General features: G+C 34.3%; 1 long non-coding RNA gene and 1 pseudogene across 2 annotated transcripts in view; both read left to right on the top strand.

The window, feature by feature from the left end:
* Positions 1-272: 272 nt before the first annotated feature.
* The window catches only part of LOC115983203, a 37,059-nt pseudogene continuing 14,357 nt past the window's right edge, over positions 273-22,974 (top strand). Inside the window, exons 1-18 of the transcript XR_004089908.1 lie at positions 273-628; positions 731-781; positions 1,682-1,749; positions 3,421-3,502; positions 3,602-3,665; positions 5,825-5,880; positions 6,110-6,186; positions 6,370-6,445; positions 6,524-6,598; positions 7,379-7,491; positions 7,594-7,695; positions 8,570-8,663; positions 9,162-9,245; positions 9,426-9,512; positions 9,858-9,959; positions 10,319-10,382; positions 11,843-11,898; positions 12,801-12,872. The product of XR_004089908.1 is annotated as a glycine--tRNA ligase, chloroplastic/mitochondrial 2-like (transcript). The remainder of the gene's footprint in view (positions 629-730; positions 782-1,681; positions 1,750-3,420; positions 3,503-3,601; positions 3,666-5,824; positions 5,881-6,109; positions 6,187-6,369; positions 6,446-6,523; positions 6,599-7,378; positions 7,492-7,593; positions 7,696-8,569; positions 8,664-9,161; positions 9,246-9,425; positions 9,513-9,857; positions 9,960-10,318; positions 10,383-11,842; positions 11,899-12,800; positions 12,873-22,974) is intronic.
* LOC115983205 lies at positions 20,529-22,117 on the top strand. The gene is made up of 3 exons (XR_004089909.1): positions 20,529-20,981; positions 21,368-21,457; positions 21,983-22,117. It is a non-coding gene; the product is annotated as an uncharacterized LOC115983205 (long non-coding RNA).

Below are 22,974 nucleotides of genomic sequence, written 5' to 3'. Positions count from 1 at the left end.
AAAATACTGAATCTAAACCGCACCTAAGTGTGCGTTTAGATTAAAATTAAAAATTAAAATTATTTCACTATTTAACTTATTTTTTCTACTATTTATGAGTTTCACTATGTTATTTCAATTAACTTTTACATTTATCTACAATACTTTTAATAATTTTTCAACTAACTTTTACCTTTACTTACAATACTTTAAATAATAATTTTTGAATTTCAACCAAATAAACTGTATCAAAGAAACGTACTTTCTCTTATTTCAGTCCTATACTTCAAATTACTAAAAGTCCCACCGATAAACCTCAACTGGCTAAGCCTCACTCTCCAAGCCTGCCAGAGCCATAGCCATAGCCATGACCATCCTCGCCTTTCCGCTAGTCATCTCCTTCCTCAAACCTCACGCCTCCGGCCTTTCTCTCCTCCGTGTCGCCAACCGCAACCACCACCACCCCCTCTTCCGCCCTCGCCGCCGCTTCTCCGTCTCCGCAATTAGCACCTCCTCCTCCTCCTCCACTAGTATTCCACAACACTCGCCGTCTACGGACTCCGACTCCGACTCCAATTCCAACAACAACAGCAGCGAAGCTATCAAGTCCCCCGTTCCAACTTTCCAGCAAGCCATTCAGCGCCTTCAGGTTTCACTTCTTCTCAACTCAATTGAATTCACGCTTTTCTCTTCGTTTTTCTTTGTTAGTGTTATTGATGATGGTACTGTTACTCTCGACGTGTTTTTATAGGAATATTGGGGCTCAGTTGGATGTGCCGTAATGCAATGCAGCAATACTGAGGTAATGTAATGCTGTGTTTGAAAATGTTTTCCAAACGTAAAATATTTTCCCGAAAAGGAATTATTTAGTGTTTAGTTGTGTTTTCTGAAAATACTCCGGAAAATATTTTCTAGCGTTGGGTTGCATTTCAGAAAATGATATGGAAAATTTTCTTCTACTTTATCGCATTATTTCCCAGGCACAGGAGACCGGGGACATTAGTTGGGTTGGGGTGGAGCTTCGGTTGATAAGTTTTGGTTGAGGGGGAAAATGGTTTACGAAAAATGCCTCTATTTGATCAACATTTTCTGTTGCCTCAAACACCAGTAAATGCGGAAAATGTTTTCTGGAAATCAATTTTTGTCGAACCAAACACAATTGTAATCAGTTTTTCTACTACCACAACATTTGACACAACTTGATAAGGTGATTGACTATGAGTGATGGACCCACTAGGTCCACTTTTTCTCCGCCACTTATTGTCAACTATCTTAGAGTTATAACAAAAGTTATGTCACTGTACTTTCTCAGTTTTATACAGTGCAATTGTTTGATAGTACAATTAAGATTTGATTACACTTTTGGCCCCTTGGGGTTGTTTTCATTTTCTTGCACCAAGTTTAATTTCATTTTCAAAAAGGTCCTTCCGTCTATGTCCGTGACTAATCTGGCCATTATGAGAGTGCAAAAAAAAGAAAAAAAAGAAAATGATGTTGTTTAGTTGGCATGTTGAAGGATCATTTTAAAAATGGAATCAAATTTGGTGGACCAGAATGAATATTCTGAAACTCAAGGGACCACAATGAAAATAATGTCAAACTTTTAATGGTCAAAATTTTAATTTAGTCTACAATTTAATATAAATCCATTTCACAATTGGTGAGCTGTTTGATGTAATTTACGTTAATCTTTGTTGACCAGGTTGGAGCTGGGACAATGAATCCTCTCACATTCTTAAGGGTTTTGGGTCCGGAACCATGGAATGTTGCGTAAGTATGCTGTTTGTAAAAGTTCCATGCTTTACTATATATATATATCCGTGGAAGCAGGTGTTGTCACTTCTTTTGATGTATCTTCTTGTGCAAGCAAGTGTTGAAATTTTAGGAAAATGATGTTTAGAGTAATGTAGTAACTGAAATAATGAATGAACATGGATGGTTTCCTTGGGATTATGGTGTATATGGCTTAATTAAGAGAAGAAAAGTGATTGGTAGTCAATGTAGGATTTCTGTTGTTGATACTAGTTTGTTTGCACGTGAGATCCAGTTACGTGTAAAAGGGTCAAATGTTTTTTATTAAGTAGTTCATGTGTAGATGTTGTGGTGAGACTGTAGATCATCTATTGTTGCATTGTGACATTGCATATGATTTGTGACCTTTACCTTCTCGACATATGGGGTTCAATGAGTAATGTTCAAGAGGGTTGTAGACCTACTACTTTCTAGATGGAGGAATTGGTTTGGTTAACATTCCTTGTTTGTGAGGAACCTACCTCTTTTATGCCTTTTGTGGACTTTATGGAAGGAAAGGAATTAACACACTTTTGAAGGCATGGATGTCTGGGTTATTCAGCCAAAATCAACTTTCCAACAAGCTTTGTTTCAATGGATCCTTGTTTTGGATCATAGATGATAGATCATATTGAGATACATTCTATTATAGACTTCATTGATTCTCCTTCCTTTAGACTGTAACATTCACTGTTTGGATATCTTGTACTTTTTTAGGGCTATTTTGTTTATTCCTGCGTACATATGGCAGTTCCATTTTTTTTTTTCAATAAAATTTCATTATTAAAAAAGGAAGCAGTTCAATACTTCTCTAACAGAATGGCCATACGGTCACATACAGTGCACACTTACTTAAGAACTAAATATATAAATAATGATTTCCTAGAAACCATGTAGCTTAAATTAACTATATTCCAGTTCAATTGTTTGCAACATTCTGAAAAATACCCCTTGGTCCCTTTTTTTGTATGTAAATTATAAAGAAGTTGTTCTTGTTGTAAATGAAACTGAAGATGGTGCAAAATAAAATAATAAAAATCAATATATTCTTCTCCCCCCCCCCCCCCCCCATCCCCTCTTTATAATTTGACTTTGATGCTACCATACTTGCCTATCTTGTTTGTTGAAAAGACATAAAATAAACAAATAGCAGATTGGAATCAACCTTTTTAACTTATGGTAGCCAAAATTTCTCTCATTTTCATTTGCAATAATGAGATATCTCTGCTAAAGGTTTCTATACATTTAAAAAAAAATGCACAGATAGGCCATGCATATAATGGGGTAATTGGCTGATCAATTTTGGGGTGATCTGGATTTTTAATGCATGCTGGTTGATGAGGCCTGTGTGAATTAGACGTTTCTGGGATTAAATTCTTTCTTATAAGCATTTGCTTATTGTAACTATGCTTGAAAAAATTTGAAAATTTGAAATCTTGATTTTGATTGCTTTGATTTTTTCCTGGAATCTTCAAAATATTGTTTGATTAGCTAATTTAAAATGCTGTAAAGTTGTGAGATTTTCTGTCACTACCATTTTACATTTTGACAACTGCATTGATACTTGAAAACCATCCCTTCCGGAAAAAAGAAAAGAAAAAAAAGAAGAGTTTTCTTAGGTAACTGCTAACATGGGGTTTCATATGAAAGGTATACGGAGCCTTGCATTTGGCCAGATGATAGTCTTTATGGTGAAAACCCAAACAGGCTTCAAAGGCACACTCAATTTCAGGTTAAATTTGAGTTTATAGATAAAAAATTTTCTTTTCTGGATGATTTAGGGAGCTTTGTTTTACAATACCTTACTGCTTGCATTCAAATTTGATCTCAGGTTATATTAAAGCCTGATCCTGGAAATTCACAAGATCTTTTTATTCGTAGCCTATCAGCTTTAGGTAGTGACTCTGCCTATATTTTCTTTAAATTGCTATAAGCTTAAAGGCATTTCTGCATTTTTCTTAAAGTTGAAAAGAATTGTAATTCTTTAGATTCCTCTGTGTTTATTTTACTTGTACATCAAGTAGTATTTTTTCAATAAAATATCATTACTTATCAAAATAATTTGAGAAGAATTCATTGGTGCCCTTTGTCCATTTTCATGTCTTGTGCTTATTGATTCTTGACACCCTTATCAATACAAGAAGAAAACTAGCAATTGAGCCACATCTTAACCGTAAAAGATGGGCTAAAACTCATTTTTCCCTTTAAAAAAAGGAAAAATTCATTTGAAGTTATGCTGTATAAGAAAATGACTAGGCCTTACAATTTTGCTGTTGGTTGTTCTTCTTGACAAAGATGCAAAGGCGCACCCATTTTCTGCATAAATGGGAGAAAGTTGGGTATCTGGAGGTTCCCTAATATGAGAATCACGAGCTGTCCTTCAAGTTGGAAAATGAACTAGGCCTTACATCATCATTTGTTCTTTCTAGGTATTCCACTCATTTCAAGAACATGTTGTTTCTTAGTAGCCCAACATTTTTTTCTTTGAAGTATGGCTGGTCTTATATCAATCATATATAATGCCCCCTTCAACTTAATGGAAATATTCAATCATGCAAGATTCCCGATTCACTTTTTATGTCTCCCAACTCTAATTATACGCATAACTTCTCTTTTTTTGATAGGTAATAGAACTTTTATTGAAAAAATGACTGGACATGAAGAAAATACATAAAGCTCAAGAGCTAAAGTTAACAGCTAACAGATTGTAGATAGCAGAAATTGAAATGCATTGTGTAAGACCCAAAATATGAGCCCACTGAAATAAAGTACCGAATAGAAGATGTTTTAAAAGATCTAAAGATCGCTCATTATCTTCAAAGATACAGTTATTAAGTTCCTGCCAGGCTAACCACGGTAGACAACATGGTATCATATTCTAGATAGTTGATTGGTGTTTCCCAAACCAATTCTCCCCCAAAAAAAGAACAGTATGTATAACATGTTACATACCTCTTCAATCCCCCCATTCTTACAAATGATTGAGCCAAGATGTTGAAAATGATAACTTGTAGGCATTATTTGTCCATCTATTTTATCATCACTTAATATCTAGTTCCAGCTTTAATAAAATTGCATTCCATAGGATCAATCTAAAGCTCAAGTAGAATAATCACTATAAATAAACAAACAAAGTGGTTAATATTATTGTCTCTGATAGATTTAACGGGATGCATTTCTATCTCAATCTACCAATTTGATTGAGAATCATGATCACTACCTTCTTTGGCTTGGAGGTTGATGATTATGAGATCACTTTATTATTTTAACTATCATATAACTTATCAAAAAAAAAAAACTATCATATATCTATGGCAATTCATGTTCTATTTTTTGTCCCCATATATGGTAATTCCTTTGATTTTTATACTGTCATAGTTTCCAAGGATAGTGGTTATTCCTTTACAATTAAAATGAATAAGCACCATTTACATTCCGTGTTATATCTATGCAGGAACATAAGGGCCTCTGTCTTTTTCTTTTTAATGGTAATTGAATACGTATACGGTGGTCTTGAAAACCCATGACCTGTTGCTCCACCTTCTTCTTTTTACAAGTAATTAAAAAAAATTATTGGAGAGAAATGAAGGCAATGATCTCCATGTACACAGGAAGTGTACGAGGGTAGCCACAAACATCATCTAAAGTTGTAAGTATCTAGAAATCTGACCAGACCCTCCACCTAACCTCACAAGGGGAGGAGTTGCATTTATGTTAGAGCTAATTGGCCTAAAAGCTTCTATGTTTTAATGACCATTGTTTTCAAAACAATTTCAAATGATGCCAATGAGCTCTAGCTCAAAATTCAAATGGTGCTTCCTACTCCCTTAATATTTGGATGGAGGGTAAGATTGTGGTTCAAGGCCTCTGGGATTCAATTTTATTAAATAAGTTTACATTTTACGTGTAATTGTTGTTTAGATTGCCAATCATCTAGTCCCATCGATGTCAGTGCAAATGACAAGAACTGTTTAACTTAAGTTTCATGTTCACATTTTCACATTTTATCCTTTTTTCAACATTTTGTTTAACAGTGATGCTTTATGCTTGATAGGTATCAATGTTAGTGCGCATGATATATGATTTGTGGAGGACAACTGGGAGAGTCCGGTAATATCTTGTCTTTAATGGTGGATTTTTTTCTTCCCTTGTTATTTTATGCAGATCTAATTAGTGCGTCTTACTAAGATACAATTTAACTTGGTTAGATTTCCTTGCTATGGCTCATAGTTGTAAGCATAGTGCAACTATATGTGTAAAATTTTTCTTGAGGAAGCATTTTGTCTAAATGGATCATTAGCTTGTTTGTTTTCTACATGCTGACCAAACATGCTTATAGGTACTTGGTGCCTGGGGTTTAGGCTGGGAAATCTGGATGGATGGGATGGAGATTACCCAGTTCACCTACTTCCAGCAGGTTACTCCTTTGAAATTGAATAGAACTAAGAATCTTCCCTAATTTTGGAAAATATGGCTTTCATGTTTACCGTAATAATAAGTTAATAACTATTTCCCTTGGTCAAGGTACTGTTGATTTTCATGATTTTGCCAAGTTTTATTTGGTTTCACTTGAAGCTTTTTTCCCATTCTTTCTCTCTCGGCTGGAAGCCTGCAATTGTTGCCCATATCTGTTGAAATCACTTATGGTCTTGAGCGTATCCTTATGTTACTACAGGTCTGTCTTTGATTGTTTCTTTTATTAATCTTTGACCTCATTGTCCATTTTATTAAATTTGTCTGAACTAATTGGCAGGGAGTTGATCATTTTAAGAAAATTCAATATGCTGATGGAATTACATACGGGGAGCTGTTTTTGGAGAATGAGTAGGTTTCCCCTCAAAAAAAAATATATATATATATATATATATTTTCCTTTTCTTTTTCTTTTAAGGCAAAATAGTGCTAGAACTGTGTGGTCACAAATACTTATAATCTTCCAAAGATTGTCAATGTACATCACTCAATATTCTTGAATGGCGGATTATGTTTCTAAATTTGCCATTATTGTGCTTTATTAATCTTATGGCTCATTTTGTATGCACAAAAATTGTTTCCTTGTGATGTCATTGCGTGTTCCCTCAAAAAGTCATTTGAGTTAAGTTTCATACTTTCTTCCTAAATGCTGGTAATCTTTTGTCTTTCTAAATTTTTGTCATGGTCTTTATGGAATTGCTACCCCAAACATGTTGTACTTTATGCAAATAAACTTTTCGAGTTAGTGATATTCGAACTCCCACCTTTCTACTCCACTGTGTTCTTTTAGTCTTCTTTGTAGAAGTTAACTGCTGAACTTTTTGCCTCCTTCCCATTTTTAGTCAAGTACTTTCTCCTCTGTAAGCCGCTTTGCCTCTTTTTGAAGCATACTACTTCTGGAAGCTAATTTAAAAGAACTCTGAGGTGCTTGATTGGCAATTGAAGATAGTTGGATGGGATGCCATCTGATATGAAGTTCAAATATTCAGATGACTTCCATTAACCTTTTTAATCTCCATTCTCTTTATTTTGCTCTTTTTCCACCACCTGTTATATAAGCATTATCAAGCTTCACTGTGCCATTTACTTTCTAAATGTCCACAATCAATATATTTCGAACTTCTTTTTCAAGAAGGAAATGAGTGCATATTATCTAGAACATGCCAGTGTTCATCATCTTCAGAAACACTTTGATTTTTTTGAAGAAGAGGCGTGTTCTTTGCTTGCTTTAGGCCTTGCAATCCCTGTGTATGTTGTTTAATTTTTATTTATGTTCCATTATTCAGTGCATTATGTGGAAACCTTTTCTCTGTTTTTCTTTAAGTTAACATTTGCTGTGCTGCATGCTAGGTATGATCAGCTTCTGAAGACATCTCATGCTTTTAACATCTTAGACTCTAGAGGCTTTGTTGGGGTAACAAAGCATGCTTGATATTTTGGTCGGACAAGAAGGTAAGGATTCTTCCTTATTGTGGCCTGGAAAACTTTGCACTGAAAATAGAAAAACACTGTCATGTATGTACTGGTAAAATTAAAGTTGTGAATTTTGTTTTGCTGTAGAATGGTATTAAGGTCCACTTTTAGAAAATCATAGAGATAAATTTTTATTTTTAATCTGATAATCTCTCGATCTTAAAGTTGGGCAGATATCTTTTTTGTAGTCATCATTGTCTCAGCCCTATCCGTGATAACATGACCTACCATGTTCTTTGTACAGATTCAGTTAATGGGTAAGGTTTAAAAACTAAATTTATAGACCATTTGGTAGACTTTTCAACTGAGTACAGGGCACTATTAATTTATGGTGCCAATGACATGTTATGGCAAAATCTTAGGGGACATATATGCTCGGATCAGCAGGAGAAAGATTAATATGTAGTCTGCAACTTGTGATATACTGCTCAAGCAGCTCAACTAATATTGAATTTATAAAGGAACAAGACTATTGTCTTTTGATCCATAGGATCAACAAAATGAGAGGCAGGGAGGACTATCGAAACTAACAGTCCCAGCCACTATAATTTGCAACTGGTTATCATTGCTTAGCTAAACAAATTTACCAACTTTGGTTCCATTAACTGAATGTTCATATGAAACGAAGGGCCAATATTGGTGTCTATGTTATCAATGAAATAGTTGGCAGCTTGATAATACAGAACAGAGACATGCATGACAGATTATTTGAATGCAAATAAATTGCTGGTCTAGGCCTGAACAAAGATTTGTTTTTAAGCACATGATTCTTTCAGGTCAATCCTCCTGAGTTCTGTGTCTATCTTATCCTCTTTTTTGTGTGTGTGTGTGTTTTTTTTTTCTCTTCAATCAGTTTAGCTCGTCAGTGTGCACAACTTTGGTTGAATACCAGGGAGTCTCTTGGACATCCATTGGGTGTTGCTTCTGACCCTGTTCATGTTCTTAAGGTTAATTTAGCTTTCATTTTTATTGATTTATTATCATTTTTAATTATATGTATGAATGATCAAGCATACATGAACAGACTCATATTATTTTGGGATTTACTTTTACATCCCTTTTTGTGGCATGCACTTGTTTATATGGTTTGATCACCAGGTGTACATAGGAGTCCTTGATTTTTTACCTATGCTTGTAGCTTTAAAGACATCATAAATTACGCATGAGAACTAAATGATCTAAGCAATTATATAATTGTATTTGTACACTCCTAGACATATAATATATATGTGTGTGTAAGAGAGAGTGAGGATGGCGTTCAATTTACCATTGACACCATGTCATTGAAATTCTAGTAGATAGATATTGCTAGAACTTTAAATTTATGTGAGCTTTTTAAAATTATAATTTTATTGTTTGACCAGAATAAGTCACGGTTTAACAACTACTGTGTACATATAATTATTACTTTTAAATATGGGTTTATTCTTTGACTTATGTCACAGGTGAATGATGATTCAAGGTTGTTTGTTCTTGAGATTGGGACTGAAGAGATGCCGCCTCAAGATGTAGTTGATGCAGGCCAGCAAGTACTCTTTTTCTTCACATGAAGCATGTTGATCCTTGTCTTATTATAGCTATCTCCTTTCCTTTTTTTTTGGTTGGTTGGTTTTGAAGCTCTCTTTACCTTTTAGATATTGTCAACCCCATTTTTTCCACCTAATTTTCCATCTATAGTTGTTCACTGACTGAAATGGTGGTCATTACAGCTCAAAGACTTAATATTGCTGGTGTTGGAAAAACAAAAATTAAGCCATGGTGAAGTGCAAGCATTTGGAACACCTCGCAGATTACTGGTACAGTGATAACTATATTTCCCTTTGCAAAATGCTGACATTGTTTTCCAAATAGAGAAAATAGAAGAGAAGTTATTCTTTGTTCTTATGGCTTAATGGACTAATTGCATTCTTCCATGGGATTTGTTTCTGGGTTCAATTCTTCTATCTCATACTTAATAATAAAAAAGAACCATGTTTCACATGCAATGGTGCAGGTTTTACATCTAAATATGTTGAATTTTATAGTACCCTATGTGGCTCCTAGTACTAAAATTGTCTGTCCACTGAGATTTCAGGACCTTATCCAGTTTCATTTTTTCACACTGAATGGTTATGATGTGTGCCTTTTTGTCACATTTCCTGGTTTGTGTTGAGAATCTTTGCACTAAACAAGCTGAGAAGGAGGTTGAGGTTTGAGGACCTCCTGTTTCAAAAGCATTTGATGATCAAGGAAATGCTACAAAGGTTTGCCATTCTTTTTCTCCTGGGAGCTTAAGTAAATTTGCTTTTTTGGCCAAATGATTTGTGTGGTGAGATTATTTGAAAACAGCAATAGAAGTACCATGAGTGCATTTGCTTTATTATTAATGTTATTTTATTTGTTTTTCCTTCATGGAAGGGATTATTAGTTATTACATGTATTTTATGTTTCCCAGCTTGTGCTGTGACTTTGGCAAAGCTAGAATACATTGCTCGCTTGTTAGTGTAATTATTGAGATGTCATTGTATACTGGTGTAACTTAAAAGGTCATCATTTTTAATTGGTTGGTACCTGATTTGAATATGAATAGCCATATAATATTTAACTTGTTATTTCATGTCAGGCTGCTGAGGGGTTTTGCCGTAGATACTCTATACCACTGGACTCATTGAATAGAAAGATTGATGGTGAGTGTGCAAAGTTTACCTACAAAAAGTTTACCTGATTTGAGATCTAAGTTTACTTCATTGTTCATCTCCTCAAATTTATTTGTACTTTTTATATGATTTTGGATATAGAGATGGTTTAATTATTTCAATACTCCCCTCCCCCCCCCCCCCCCCCCCCCCCCCCAAAAAAAAAAAAAAAGAAGAAGAAAAAAAACTACTACTAGAAGGTCACTTAGAACTGTGTATAGTTATTAGTTTTTACTGTGTTATCATGTTGCAAATAACTTGCAATGGTTATATTTAGAAGTTGACCCCTTTTAAAAATCAGTATTATTATTACACAAAAGAGGACTTATATTTTAAGGAGGCTTATCATAGCACACAAAATCCTCATCTTGTGAGTAGTCTAGCTAAGCAAGAGCATCACAGTAGTCAGACTACTGCAAGAGAGGGTGGATAGCAATTATCTACAATCAACAAGGGAAAATGTTAGTCTGCTAGTGGCAAAATGCCCAGTGACTAAGTTGACAACTATCAGCATCATTTCCACTTTTAAACAAGCAATTCCAAGCTCCACGGCCATTGACCAGCTGCCTCTAAGCACTTAACTCTGCTTGCACACTAGTATTATCACTTTCATTTAGGGAAGTCTCTCTCTCTCCGAATTTTCCACCTTATGTGAGAACAATAGCAGACATGTTTATGTTTGGAGATTGCAGATAATTAGAAAAAATATATGGAAACAAAATTTTTTTTTTTTTTTTTTTTTGATTGGCAAGTAAACATGCATCTAGTGATTCTGGTGGGTTTGAACACATGACTTTACCCTCCAAGCCTTTCTACGGGGGCATATAGTGTCATTTGAGCTAGAGCTTATTGGCAAAAATTTATGGAAACAATTGACTCATCTGTGAGGTGGGTTGATGAGCTTACCCATACACTTCCAATAAATCATGTATGAGATCTACCTAATTGTATTGACGGAAGATTGTTTTCGGTATCTGTAAATGTTTAATATTCAGTTTAAGTATAGAAAATCTTATGCTATTTGATCTTCATTTGACCAAGTAATCAATTTAATTTGCTAGTACACCTCATGCCAAATCAACTAAGTTGTACTATAGTTGTTTATACTACATAATTTGGCTGGGGCATACTGGGTCTTTAGTTGAGACCACCTCTACCCTGGTAGGGTTTAGGGTTCTCGTGCTGCCATTTTTTTATTAGAAGTGAACCTTAATCTGGCCCATTTATTGATGGGCCACTTTGCTGCAAAAGGTCTGAGTTATTGCTGTTTAACTGCTACTTCGAGGGCAAGTAAGTTGGCCTTTAAAGCTTTGCACATTTGAATGGTTAGCCATCAGAAATTTAGGCCATGTTCCAGAAAATTCACATATTCTTGTTTTTAAGTTGCTACACATAATGTTTGCACTTGATAATGGGTATTCATGAGGGTTTTTTTTTTTTTCAAAATGCAGGGAAAACAGAGTATCTATATGCTCGTATAATGGAATCTGCCCGACTTGCTGTTGAGGTTCTAGTGCCACTTTTTCTCTTTGCTAATTGTATTTATGAACTTCTCTCATAAAAAAAGAACTTTTTTCCTTAGTTATTTTATTGTGAATGTATTTGGTTAGATGAAGTGCCCATCAAATTTGGATGCACAATTGCAGATGTGTACTGATTCAGATAAGATCTCAATATGTGCTAATTTTAATATAAGACAAATACTGAATATATAGTATTACTTTCCTTTATATCTATTAAAAAAAAAAAAAAAAACAATGACTGAATGTTTTGATTAACTGAATGAAACTTTATTAACAGTAACAGTTTCCAACATAAAATGTTAGTAGAAAAGTTTATCTCATGTACTATTTGTAGAACTCAGGAACAGGATACAATCAAAAAGAGCTAGGGAGGAATTCAAGGAAGCATTGATGAAGATTAGGGCTCTTTCATTTTTTTACCATTCCCCTTTTCTATTATTAAGGTGACAGATGCAATAATATCTGATGCTTAAAATTAATACTGATTGAAAGAAAACGTAATTTCCAATGATATGTGCAGATATATGAACGTCACTTAATATGTGTGTGTCAATTATTCTATTTTTATTTCTTACATAAATAGGCTTGTTAGCTATTGGAGCTTATTGGTGAGTACAAATTATGAAGGTACTGATAAATAATGGAATACTATGTTTCTAGTATCCTAATAATGATTACTTATCTATCTCCTTAAGGTGACAATTTGCTCAATGATTTTCTAAGATTCTAGGAATTAATGGCTACTTACTAGGACTGCTGCTTTAGAATAGTGGACATGTGGCTTGCCTTTTGATTCTATTGTCATCACTTTGTGGTTTTTTTAATTTAACAATTTTTACCCATAAGGATCTGTAGATAAATGCTGTTTTTAATTTGCTATAAATAGGTGTTGTCTGAAGAATTACCCAGTACCATTGCTAAAATATCATTTCCAAAGTCAATGCGCTGGAACTCTCAGGTTTGTACAATTTTAATTTTTGATTTCTATTTACGGCTCTTAACATTTGATTTGCATGTGTTCCTCTTTTCTTGTTAGTTAAAATTAAAAAAATAAAATCAATTATTAATCTTTTGTTCATTAAATTGAAATTGATTTTTTTTGGATTATCAGTGAGACAACTTGGTGTGGCTACCAGATTTATTTATGATTTTTACTTATTTGAGACACTAGATTTCAGACTTTTATTACTTTTATGTATTTGAATTTTTTGAATTAGTTTAGGCTTTATTGTGATTATGGATTTTGTGGGATTTAATTGCGGCATGATTAGATCTTTCCAGATTGATGTAATCTTGGAAGCCCTATTAAATTAGTGGCTCTTGTAATAAAGAATTTTCTGATGAGAAATTATCTCTTGCTTGGTGGTGATCCCAAGCACCCTTAGGTGGTGAAGCCTAGAGTTTTTCTCTTTTGTTTTTATTTTATTACATTCCCTAATTACGTTCTGCATCAACTTGGGGAGTTGGTGTGGACACTAGATTTGTTTCTGATTTTTACTTATTTGAGACATCAAATTTCAGACTTTTATTACTTTTATGTATTTGAATTTTGAATTAGTTTGGCTTTGTTGTGATTAAGGATTTTGTGGGATTTAATTGTGGCATGGTTAAATCTTTCATATTGATTTGATCCAGTAAGCCCTATTAAAATAGTGGCTCTTGTAATTGTGAAGGTACTGCCTTTTGAATAAGAATTTTCTGATGAGAAATTCTCTCTTGCTTGGTGGTGATTTCAAGCACCCTTAGGTGGTGAAGCCTAGGGTTTCTCCCTTTTGTTTTTATTCTCTTGCTTTCCTCACTACATTCTGCATCACAGGTCACTAGTTTTTTCAGTGTCAAGTAAAATCATATGTTGGATTTTCCTTTTGCAAGTGCTCTACCTCCTTAATGGATGAAAATAACTCTAGGATTTAGTGCTTGATTCATCCAGCATGTCGTTGTCAAGGACTTACAATATGTAATCCTTGTGCAATTGTTGTGCCAAGTGCCAACAATTTTATTGTAAATAAAAGACTGGCAATTCACTTAGTATTGTAATTAGGTAAAAACATGATTACTTGGATCCATCCTAGTATTTTCAATTTTTGTTTGTGTGTGTTTTTTTTAATTCCGCTTTTTTCATGAGCAATAAAATTATTTGTTGTGGTTATTCTATATTTTTGATCAATATATTCATATTTTTAGTTCACTGGATTTGCTAATTAAGCCCTTGTTGTTAATATGTAGATCATGTTTAGCAAACCTATTTGTTGGATTTTGGCCCTCTACAGAGATGTAGTCGTGCCATTCATGTTTGCTAGAGTTTTGAGGTGATCATGGGTGTATTCATATCTCTCTCTCTCTCTCTCTCTCTGATATATAATTGCACAATTGTATTTCGAGTAAAGTGGGTTGGCTTGGCTTGTCTTGGGCTACGTTTTCTATTGTTGCAACATGAGCTTTTATTTAAGGGTTTTGAAGTATAGTGTTCCTTATAGGGATGGCATTACATCTCCCTGAATCAATAATCGGCAATCTTTGTTAGAAACATGTTTATTTATCATTTTGAAGATCTATGATGAAAGGGAATTCATTATGGGCCTAAGAAATTGATTCGCTAAGTGGGGCATTGTTGCATTTAGGGATATTGCATTGTCATTATTGACAAATGAGTTGTTGTCAATGGAGGAAATGAATTACCTTTGGAGATCTAGGCACCGATGCTAGTAATTTGATTCTCATCAAATAATTTTGAGGGGAGGATTTTTTTTTTTTTCAATGAAATGTTTTACTTAAAAAAATATTCTGAGAAGGAGAGAAGGGGAGGATGAGGCCCATAATTGTACATTTTTAGCCCACCCCACAACTCCCAAAGTAGCTTGGAAACCTATAAACTATCATCCATCCTCCCTTCTTAGCAATGTGGGGTTCATCTATAGGCGCCTGAAGGTTTCTTTTTTATTAGTTATTTTGAGGAGAAATTTTTACTAGGTGAGATTCTCATACTTGTAACTAGTAGATTGATGCAACCCAACCTATTATGTAAATTCAGTCCATGGGCTAATACTCAAGTTTTCAAAAAAAAAAAAAAAAAAAAAAAAAAAAAAAAAAAAAAAAGCTAACAGGATTATAAAAAAATACTAAAGAAAAAAGCATTTGTAGACTATTTAGAAAGTTCATGTTGGTCAACAGGTTGCTTGATTTGGTTATGTGCTGACAATAGATGCATGTTTCCTCTAGAAAGGACAGTTTCAATGCCAAAAGAGAAGGGCAGAATAGAACTTTGTGGTGCATGGCTTGTTTTGTCTAGAGTTATTCCTTTTGTGTTTATATCACTGGCTAAAATGCATCTTATCGTTTGGCTCATTAGGGGGGAATGCATATAAAAGTTGTTTGTGGATTTGGTTTTTCCTTTTGTGTGTGTTTATACAGTGTACTTACAAATTTAGTTTTTTTTTTTGGATGTAGTGGCAACCTGTCTTATGGCCTTCGTAATACTCCTTCAGCTACTCTCATAGTATGTGGGTAAAATTTACACTTTTTTATTTTTCAATTTCCAAAATCAGCTTCCTATGCATTTTACCTAGACTACTTAGGTATCTATTTCATTTTTGGTTTATGTATCTGTGAATGTATTCATGTATATGTTACAAAAATAATTATCTCCCCCTCCCTAAAGGTTGATCTAACTACTCAAATCTCAAGTGAATCAATTTTCTTATTGAAGGGCATATAGAAAAATTGTGGTAGGATTGACTGCATCATCTTGTGTACATTATATAACCCATAGTCAATACACACACAAAGATCAATGCAGATATCTTTCCTTTCTTCCTTTAGAGATAACTAATTGGCTACCACAAAGGGTAGCACATTCGGCTGAGGACCACGGCTCATGATGTGGAGGTTAGGTTACTAGTTCAAATTTCCCCTTCCTCCTGCTCTTGGGGCCAAAACTTATCAAAGAAAGTACAACTGATTGAGCTGTGGCCAATTTTGTTCACTTGTATAATTGTCCTGTTTTATACAGATCTAAAGATTTTTGTTCTAAACTCACAATTTTTATTATAACCTTTAATTGGCACTCTATTAGGTTTGCAAATAAGTGGCTACAAATCGTTTAATTCTTTTTTAGTACAAATTTTGGTCATATGTCTCTTTTTCCTCCCTTTGGTAGATTCTATCTTAACAGTATTTGTGAATGTTTTTTGAGGGCTATATCACTCTATTTCCCACATTATGATTTCTTTCATCTGTTCATATTGATGATTTCTTAGTATACCTATTTAATTTATGGATTTTATATTCCTGGACTTCTAAAGGTGAGTGTGGGTGCGTTTTGTCCTGTGCGGGGGGGGGTGGGTTGTGGTAGGAGTTGCTCTTTGTTTTCCAAGTCTAAGATGCTTGATTAATTCAAAGCTCCACAAAACTACTCACAGGTAGAAAGTGCAGAATCTTATGCAAAAGTTATGATGAATGCTGTAATCAATGTTGAAATTGAGGTACTATGAAGTAACTTGCTTTTTCTACTTTCTGCAAAACTATGGATGGCTAAAAACATTGTCTCGTTTTTCTTATACTCTTTTCCCAAAAAAAAAAAAAAAAAGGAAGTATAGAATTAGCAAAACTTAATTTCTGAATGATTTGTTTTCTCTTACAGGAACGTAAGAAAAAGATTTTGGAGCAGTCTAATGTGTTAGCAAAAAGTGTCAATGGACACACTCTTTTTAAGGAGGGCTTACTTGATGAGGTTATAGATGTGTTCTCTTTTGGTGAAATTTGTTCAATAGGCTGGTACTTGAACTGTGCTTACTTCTGGGAAAAAAAGTTCTTAGTATATCTGTTTGCATAATATTTTAGGTTGTAAATCTTGTTGAGGCTCCTGTTCCAGTACTTGGGAAGTTTAAAGAGTCCTTCTTAGAGCTTCCAAAAGACCTTCTAACTATGGTAAGATGTTAAAAGTTTATCAGACTTTTAATGTGGGGTTAGAAATTTGTGCATCATTTGTTGACTGTTATGTACGATTATGCAGGTTATGCAGAAGCACCAAAAATACTTTGCTATTAGTGATGACACTGGAAGGCTATTGCCATACTTCATTGCTGTGAGACATTCTTACCAGTTATATCTACATTATAACCTTTTTTTTTCCTTCTTAAAGTGTCAAGGTTGATCTGTTTGTAAGTAGTGTGGTGACATGAGTTTTTCTTTTAGGTGGCAAATGGTGCAATTGATGAGACTGTAGTGAGAAAAGGAAATGAAGCAGTACTCAGGTAAACAAGGTTCTCATTGGTTCACCCCTTTTTTTTTCCTTTGGTCAATAGTGGAGGATATGATCTGTTAAACTTCTCATAGCTCCTTAAATTTCTTTTGGCAAAGGAAAAATTCTATTGATCTTTTTAGAAGTGATTTCTTTTTTCTCCCCCTAAATCAGAAGTTGTAGATGTTTCAACAAGGCAAATTAGGTCCAAGTTTCGGTCTTTATGTTATTTTAAGGCCATTTCCTATTGTGAGTCCTGCCGGCATAAGGTTTTAAAATGGTATTTTTCGGCATTACCTATTGTGAGTCCCACAGGAATAAGGTTTTGGAGTGGTGTTTCTGAGCCTAACCATTTTTGCATGAAATTTCAATTCTCATGAATTTACTTCGAGTGATTGCATATTTATTTGGAATTACACTGTTATTATGCCTTCCTTCTTATTCTCTTATTGAGCTGTCATATGAGACAAAGCATTTCATTTTTTGTGCATAGCTCGCTATGAAGATGCTAAATTTTTTTATGAGATGGATACACGTAAAATTTTTTCAGAATTCCGAAGTAAATTGAAAGGGATTCTTTTCCATGTAGGTTATTTCTTTCTTTTTTAATCCATGAGAAAGGAGAGATGATATGTTTGGGAATTAGAGAATTTCACTGTTGCCTTCTTTGAATTAGAAAGTTCAGCATGTAACTTTTTTTTAACACTGTTTCTTTTATATAATAATTGAACAAACTCTTTTAAGCTTGTAGTGCTCATAGTGGATTTTTTCCCCCTGAAAGAAAAGGGGGTGGGGGAAACTTTAAGATCAAAAGTGATATTTGAAAGTGCTGGAATTATATCTGATTGATGATGAATTGACACTGTTCCCTTCTCTAATAGCTCTTACATCTTGATAACTTGAAATACAATAGGAGAAACTAGGAACAATGCTGGACAAGATGACTCGCATTCAGAATATGGTTACCAAACTAAGTTTGGCTCTGCAAATTGATGAAGATATGCATCAAGTTCTTCAGGTTGCTGCATCTCTTGCTATGTCAGATCTTGCTACTGTGGTTGTCACAGAATTTACTTCTCTCTCAGGAATAATGGCCCGCCATTATGCTATTAGAGATGGCTATCCAGAGCAGGTTCATCTTACTTTTAATTGTTATTTCTTCTTTTTGGGTTTCATATATGCATTTTTTCCTATTTTTTTTGTTAGGAATTTATGTATAATTCCCTCACATGTGCTACTTAATATAATATACTCTGTTTTTGTTTCAGTTTCTGTGCTTTGTGTGTTGCAGGTTGCAGAGGCATTGTATGAAATCACACTTCCTAGATTTTCTGGGGACATTCTTCCGGCAACTGATGCAGGGTAGTTTTGGCAATTGCTGACAGGTGAAACTCTAATCATAAGTTCATTTACTTATCCCTTTCAGGCTCATTGGTTGCTAAGTAAAATTTAGGTCAAAATGCAATATTGGTATTTGAACTATGTGTTAGATATGAAATTAATCTTTAAACTATCAATTGTTTCAATTTAATTGTTGAAGTTTTAAAATCAAGTCAATATTATCCTTACACTACCTTTCCATCACAACACAAAAGACAGTTGCTGATGTGACAAATTTTTTTGTATGTCTTTATAATGTTGATATAATATATAATATGTTAAGCAACATGGTGCTCACAAAATCAGGGTTTAGGGACCACAAATATTTTCTATTTGTTTTACATTCTTTAATTTTAAGTTCACATATCTCAATATATTCTGATTATGTGAGAGCTGCATGTGGCCTAACATGTCACATGAGTATTATAACGGCTTGTAGAAACACGTGCTACATCAGTGATTGCCATTCACATGGTGATAAAAGGTAGGGTAAGGGCACATTGATACATTTTCAGAACTTCTAGAAGTTTGAAACTATTGATAGTTCAGGCAGATGCATAGTTTAAGGACCAAAATTGTAGTTTGACCTAAAATTTTACTTCGGATAAACTAAATGTGTGCCATATGAGTTTAAGTGTTTGCTCAAGGATGCTGAAAAATTATTAAAACTGAACAAAGCGGGCTTATAGTTCTCTCCTTTTTTGGGCATATGGTGTATTAGTTAAAGAAGAAAAAAGAAAGAAGAAACTTACTTAAAACCATTTTCCTGCATTTATTGTTTGACTTGTCGTACATTTTGGGCAGTTTACATTGTGATTCTTTCTAGGATTTCATTTTTGAATATTCAGTTGTAATTTCTTCAAAGGATGTAGCATTTTCATCCTCTGTATTTATATTTTGCCCCTTAATAAAATTTTTAGTACTTATAAAAAAAGTAGGAGAAAAAGATTAAAAAAGCAAAACCAACTGGATGGAGTTGCAATCTGGCAAGAAAAGCATGGTTTGTTTTGGTATTCGATTCCACTTGGTAAACTTTTTCTTAAGGTCCACTGAAGAAGTTGAGTGAATAAGACTTGATAAGAGTGTTTGAGTTGTCTCTATCAAAAATTATTCTAAATGGTAAAAGAAGTGGGATTTCAGTTTCTTGCTCAACTACCTAACACCCTAATATGCAAAAACAGCTGAAGATCTCTCCGTAGTGGGCAAAAGATGATCCATAAAGTCATCAGATCTTGCTCAAATAGCCTAATACCCTAGAACAGGCACAGTTCCTTTGTATGGCATGCATGCATGGATTCTCTAATGTATTGTCATCCTTTTCATTTGGAAAGGGGTCTTTGTGTGTGGGGGGGGGGGTGTGGTGAGTGGTGGGGAGGGGGTAGTTTTAGTCTTGGGTTAGACATGAGTTTGTAAGAGAAGAGTATTAAACTGCACCGGATGCCTACTCTTCAACAAGGATACTCTACTTGCAGTTTGTCTTCATGTAATATGTTTTCTGCAGATTAGATAGCCTTGTTGGCTTATTTGCTGCCGGTTGTCAGCCTAGTTCCACCAATGATCCATTTGGCCTACGAAGAATCTCTTATGGTCTTGTAAGTTATTATCATCTTAATGCTGTGAGGCTCTGATAATTATACTCGATTATGCTGAATTTGCTTCTTTTAGGTCCAACTGTTGGTAGAAAAGGATAAAAATCTGGATCTAAAACAAGCTTTGGAACTCGCTGCTGAAGTCCAAACCATTCAAGTAGATGCCAGTACAATAGAAGATGTAAGAACAAACACCCTTTAGAGTTGTATCAAAATTTAACATCACTGTTCCTATGGTTACCACTATAATTACCAATGCCACATAATGGCATTCAACTGATTATTTGAGTAGGGTTTTGTTCCTCTGCTTCTGCAAGTGTTTCTTGATTGCTACCATATATGAACAACTCTTATATATGCCATCCCTTGCAATTACTTTGCTAAAAATAATATATTCAACAGAAAACAAGGATGGTACTATTGGGGCATAGTGTTAAGACTCAAACCTGAGACTCCTTCCCCGTTCTGCTCTTGTTGCCTTCTCTGCTGAGCTATGACAGCATTGGCTGAGAGGCATGGTTTTAGTACCAATACTTCACAGAAATTTTGCCTGCTCTTCATAGTTTGTCTGAATACATTTATCTTGAACAAAAATGTGGTTAATGCTTGACCAGTGACTGCAAATTCTGAAGTTGAATTTTTATAGCTGATTTTCCACCATGTTCATCTGGAAAATATAAAAGAAAATGGGCACGCCACCCAGAATAAGTGTGTAGAAAGGAAGATGTACTGATCCAAACTTATCTTGCTAGGTAAACACTACTCACACGGTCACACCTATGGTAAATTGAACCGGTAACCTTAACCTCCACCCCTTATTCATGAGGACAGGAGATGTCATTTGGTTCAAAGACCATTGGTGAGGAAACTAACCATACTTGAAGTCTTTACAATAGATTGAATTCATAATGTTTAAGAGGTTACAGCCATCTCCAGCTACTTATTGAAACAATCATTAGATCTGGTATTCTCCTTTTTTTGGTTGAAAAGGGAGATGTGCATGTTTTCTACTCCCCAAATTTTCTATATGTTCAATTGTGGTAGTTTCCAGTAATATAAGCTTTTTTTAAACTGTATTATGTCAGATAATCTGTTTGGCTTACTGTTATTATTTACTCATTGCAATTTTTAATCCTGTAAATTAATTTTTGTTAATAATCAGAGTATGTTATTTGAGGACATGTAATATATTCTGACAAGATGTTGAGCTCACTTTTAGACAAATTGGCTGTGATTTGGTTACAGGTTGATAAGGGAATAAGCTCAGAAGTGGTTCGTTCTATCCTTGCAGAGCGGGCAAACTTGCCTTCTCTAGCAGCAAAGTCAGCAAATAAGGTAAATGACGTTTTTTATACTCCTTTTTAGTATATATTGACCAGTGTCTGCTGCAAATAACTACTTAATAGATTCAACCACCACATTAAAGTTATGCTGAAAAAAAATTCTTTTCTTTATGCAGTCCTGCACTCTTTCTTGAAAATAATAAATCTCTTAGATCAATGTGGTTGTAATTTTCAGAGATACCATAGATAGATACCAGAAGCTGCCAGGAGGCTCTGATCTGTGAGCTGGGATTAGGATATGATATTGATACCCTTAAATTTCTTTATCTACCATCTTTTGCAATCCTTGCTCTAAAATGGTTTTCCTTTTCTTTCTTTCTTTCCTTTTTTTTTTGGTCTCTTTTTCTTGAGTAAAAGATTTAATTACAAAAATCTATTGCATATACATGGCTTCAGTGCCTTTTCTAAATATTTACTTTAAAGAAAAAGGACTTATATGGGAGATATTTCTTTTACATTTTTACAATTTTCTTGAACTATGTATTAGTTTTTAATGGTCTAAAAAAATTGGTTCTAGATGGCATCCTTGTCAAGAGGCAATCTTTTTCCAAAGGTTGTTGAAGCATATTCTCGTCCAACAAGAATTGTCCGTGGAAAGGAAGTGGACCCTGATATGGAGGTACCTTTTTCTTTCTACTATAGAAGCCTTATCTTTTGGGCCTGAAATTTATCTAGTTCCTGACTTTGTATTTTCATAGGTCTATTTTTGTCTGTTTACATTCTGACATGTGTAGCAGTGCTCGTCATTGTTTGTTTAATTGTTTTAAGATGTTCTATGGTGTGAGTGTGTGGCTACCCGTCCTTCTAGTGTTCAAGTGCAGACATCTTTTCTGTATTTTGTATTACATTTTTTTTTTTTCGTTTTTTACATTTTTGACATGTCTAGCTTGATTCTTTGCATGTGTAACCATTTCAGATGTCCATTGCCTCTTTGCCAAAGGTATTTTTTAGGCCATAATTGGTGGTGCATGTTGCAAAAACCAGAAGGGCAATATAATTTGTGTGTTTATGTTAAGCATGTGTTGGTCCAATGTCAGTCACACCGTGGATTTTCATTTTCTTTCTCTGCTTCTCCGACAACAAAATTACTTAGTTCAAATGATATGGTATAATTCCATCTCTCAGCTTGACTGATATTAGCGCCTGGTTTGGGGTATCCATATCATTAACTCTCCCAGCTCCATTTATCATTGAATTAGCTGCCTTTGGTCAGTTATTTGGAGCATGTAGTGGAAAGTATGCAATGATATTTGTTAGGGTTCAAATGTTCTTATCTTTATTGTGCAGAGGATGGTTTAAGAATTTATGCTTGATGGGGTGTCCACCTCAAGGTTTTAGTAGATTTGAAGGCCGGGTTGTTTACAATTGGAAATCACTTGATTTTTATTTAATGTTGATTTAAAAATAATAATAATTGGATAAGTTAGTTAGTGTTGATTGTTTAAGGTTGCTTAGTTTAGTTGAAGTTTAACTATCTAATTATTATATATATATATATATATATATTTT

The sequence above is a fragment of the Quercus lobata genome, chromosome 4 (assembly GCF_001633185.2).
Source record: "Quercus lobata isolate SW786 chromosome 4, ValleyOak3.0 Primary Assembly, whole genome shotgun sequence".
Classification (NCBI taxonomy): domain Eukaryota; kingdom Viridiplantae; phylum Streptophyta; class Magnoliopsida; order Fagales; family Fagaceae; genus Quercus; species Quercus lobata.
Note: the sequence above shows the minus strand (reverse complement) of the source record. Positions and strands in the feature narration are given on the sequence as shown.